At 43.8% G+C, this 4093-nt stretch overlaps 1 pseudogene; it reads right to left on the bottom strand.

Annotated features, from left to right (window-relative positions):
• Positions 1 to 383: 383 nt before the first annotated feature.
• On the bottom strand, positions 384 to 3518 carry LOC148919337 (uncharacterized; annotated as a pseudogene).
• Positions 3519 to 4093: the final 575 nt, after the last annotated feature.

Raw genomic sequence — 4093 nt, 5'->3', positions numbered from 1 at the left:
CAATTGGTTGATCACTAACATGGAGTCACCATATACTTCTAAGCTCGATATCTTCATCTCTACGGCCATTTGTAAGCCCATGATCAAAGTCTAGTATTCGTTCACTTAAAGAGAATGAGTAGGGCAATACGTGTCTCTCAGGTGACAAGAAGACTACGCCAGCCCGCCCCATCTTTACGAGTGATCCGTCAAAATACATCATCCAAGCAGGAGAAATGTCAGCGAAGAAGACTTGTTCGTCGGGTAAGTCATCTGAAATTTCCCAGTCTGCTGGAATTGGATGATCGGCTAGGAAATCTGTAATAGCTTGCCCCTTTACCGCCTTTGCTGGAGTGTAGATGATTTCATATTGATTGAGAGCAACGCCCACTTGCCCGCCTTGATCAAAGTGGTTTTGACATAACGTACCTCACCGGGTCAGCTCGTGCAATTAGATGAACCGTGAACGCTTGCATGTAGTGCCTTAACTTTTGAATAGCAAAGACAAGTGCAAGACACGTCTTTTCTATAGGCGTGTACTTCAATTCGAGACCAGTAAGAGTTCGGCTTAGATAATAGAGTGCTTTCTCCTTATGTGACTCATTCTCTTGTGCCAACAGGGCTCCAATTGACCTCTCTTGAGCCGCAATGTACAATATGAGTGGTTTGCCTGGAATAGGAGCTCCTAACAGTGGTGAACTCGATAGGTACTTCTTTCTTCTTTCGAATGCATTGTGACAAGCTTCATCCCAAACAAATGGAACATCTTTTTTCATAAGGCGACTGAACGGCTGACACCTTCCTGCTAAGTTTGAGATGAATCGCCGAATGAATGCGAGACGCCCTCGTAAACTTTTCAACTCACGTAAATTTCTTGGCTCGGGCATACCTCGGATGGCTTTAATCTTAGTCTGGTCTACTTCAATGCCTCGATGTTTAACGATGAAACCAAGAAATTTACCTGACGTGAAAAGCACACTTCAATGGGTTCATCTTGAGTTGGTACTTCCGCAATCTGTTAAACACCATTCTTAAGTCTTTCAAGTGATCTTCTCTTATTTTTGACTTGATCACCGGGTCATCAACATAGCACTCGACATTCTTGTGAAGCATGTCACCAAAGATCTTTTGCATTGCACGTTGATAGGTCGCTTTTTGCATCCTTGAGGCCAAATGGCATCACCTTGTAACAGTAAATTCCTTTTGGAGTGACGAAGGCTGTGAGTTCTTCGTCCTCTGGCGACATTCTTATTTGATTGTATCCAGATGAACCATCCATGAAAGATAAGGCTTCATGACCTGTGGTTGCATGAACCATGAGCTCAATTATGGGCAATGGAAAGTCATCATTCGGGCAAGCCTCGTTTAAGTCTCGGAAGTCAACACAAATACGAATTTATCCAGTGATTTTCTTCTTCACCGGAATGATGTTCGCTATCCAAGTCGGGTATTTCACCTCCCTAATAAATCCGGCGGCGATGAACTTGTCAACTTCGGCTTCGATTTGACTTAGGAGCTCCGGACGGAAGTGACGTTGAGTTTGTTTGATTGGGCGTGTTCCAGGTTTGACTGCAAGGTGATGAACAGCAACTTTCGGATCAAGGCATGGCATCTCCTTTTATGTCCAAGCAAAGACATCTTTATACTCAAGTAGCAGTTGATGATAGGACTCCTCTTCACTAGGATTCAAAAGTGCACTAACGAAGATAGGTCTTAGGTCTTCATTTGTGCCAAGATTGAGTTCTTTTAGTTCATCAACAGTCGCTTGGCTTCCATCTTCTAATGCGGCAGGAGCATCATGAACCTCATCCTCGAAAGGTTCATCTTCGTCGAGCTCTTTGATCGTAACGTGATGAACAGCTAGAACCTCTGCTTCTTCATCATCACTTTTGTTTTGCTGACTCAAAGTTTCCCGAGTTTGTATGATTGTTCGTCGTTTCACTTTGAGTTGGTCACCTGAAGTTACGTCTAATGTAGAGTGACGTTTCATACGTGACGAGATTAAGCTCCGAATTTCATTGTCTTTCGTTGAATCAACATGAACTCTAGTTTTCAATTCTTGCTGATTTTTCTCTTCAGACGACTTGCTTGGAACTCTAAGTCTTTCTAGCGCCGATCTACGTGGGGCTGATTGAATTCCCATTTGGCTATCATGCCCAATTATCCTTTTGAACACAGAAGGTCGTGATGTTGATTCTTTGATGCGGCTGAAAACTGAGGTCTGCTAGGTAGGCTTGCAGCTAAGCGGTGAACAACTGAGGCTCTCTTACTAGCCTTTGGTTCTTCTTCCTCCTCAACTTCTTCGACACTAATATATTGAGCTTCTGCTTTCTTTTCTTTTCTTCTAACAGAGATCTTGACAGGTGCGACAGGAGTAAAACCTAGGCCTGCTCTAGCTAAGTCAATTGTGTAACCTTGCTCCTTCAACTTCTTTTGGGTTTCGCTAAGGCCATGCTTCCTTCCTCCTGTGACATATGGATTAAGCTCTCTCATCGAAGAGGATAAGCCGAAGTCATAACCTGCCTTTGACATGAGCTTATAAGCATTAGGGTCAAAACCTTCTTTTGTTCTTGTGACCGGAAGAGATTCGTGTCTTGTTGCCTTGTGATGATACCTGATTGACGAACCATGGTGCGAATATTTGAAACGTCCGAATTATTCAACTTAGGTAAAGGTATGGTTGTGGACTCCTTCAAGAACTTCATGTCGCTTTCTCCCCATTTCCTTGGCTTTACTTCTTCTCCAAATGGGGATTGTCCTTCCTTCCGTCGGGATGATGAGACATAGCGGGAGGACGGGAGTAGACACCTTCAGTGAACATCCGGTGATGATCCCATTTGTCCGGACAAAGTGCTTTTGACTTCTTGAAATATTCTCTGCGGGAGGCACTTTGAATGCTCTTCTCTTCTTGGCATGGCTTTTCCAGTTGAGTGAACCTCCAGAATAACTTCAGATACCACGTCGTCATCCATGTAAATTTGGCGTCCGCGAAGTAAGACTCGGCTTCAGTAAATGGTTTGACGTCACCCAAGATTTTCTTTACTCCTCCTCTGTAAAATTTGAAACATTGATGTAAGGTTGAAGGCACTATCCCATTTTCATGCACCCATGGCCTTCCTAATAGGAGATTGTAGGAGGTCTTAGCATCAATCACGTGAAATAGGGTGTTTGACTTTAAATCGCCTATCACGAGCTCAATTATGATCATGCTCATAGCTCTTTGTCCTCCTTGATTGAAGCCTTGAATCATGAGACGACTGCGAGACAATTCATCCATGGTGATGCCTAACTTCATCATCATGGATTTAGGCATAATGTTCACTGCTGAACCTCCGTCCACAAGCATGCAACTAAGTTTTTGTTCTTGCACATACCCTGACACGAAAAGCGGGACGATTATGTGGTTTAGATCCTAACAAGAGGTCTTCATCGGTGAATGTGATGGAAGCGCACATTGCGCAGCAAATAGCATGGTCTTGAGACTCAGGCTCTAATTCTCCGGTCTTCTTTATCTTATTTGGTTGGATATCGAGATCCATTAATGCCTTTACCAATGCTACACGTATGGCTTCAGGGAGTTCCGCCGCTTCTTCAATATTTGAATGCACTGGTGGATTTTCTGCCTATGTTGAGACCTTTCGCTCTTTATGAGTTTCATATCTTCCTTCCGAGGCATCTTTGTCATCTACCTGATAGCAAGTTGTCATATGGACTGTCTCCGTTGGCCCTCTTACGAAGAACACTTTGGGAAAGTATTCTCCTAGCATAACTGGAGTTCGTGGCCCTTGGATTAATGGTCTATCTTCTTGTTCGGAGTCTCTCCTCACCATCCATCTGGTTTTGTTCTTAGAATGTTGGTGCGAGCCTCTCTTTCGCCGCTTCTTCTTTGATTGAGCATTTTGTCGTTGAGGAATGCGCTTCGTACGAGACTTCCGCCGAGTAACGAGCGTCCATCCTTCATTGTCATCAAAAGACAAGTTACCAACAAAGCCATCACCACATTGATTGTTTGGTTCGCCCACCACTTCTTTTGTACATAGACCAGTCTTCTGGTGTATGTCCCTTGTAGATTGAAACTCTAATCTTTTTGACAATACGGCAACGGCTTGCTGGA

Source organism: Prunus mume, linkage group LG3, assembly GCF_029339155.1.
Source record: "Prunus mume cultivar Tortuosa linkage group LG3, ASM2933915v1, whole genome shotgun sequence".
In the NCBI taxonomy this organism is placed as follows: Eukaryota; Viridiplantae; Streptophyta; class Magnoliopsida; order Rosales; family Rosaceae; genus Prunus; species Prunus mume.
This window is presented reverse-complemented; position numbering and strand designations above follow the sequence as displayed.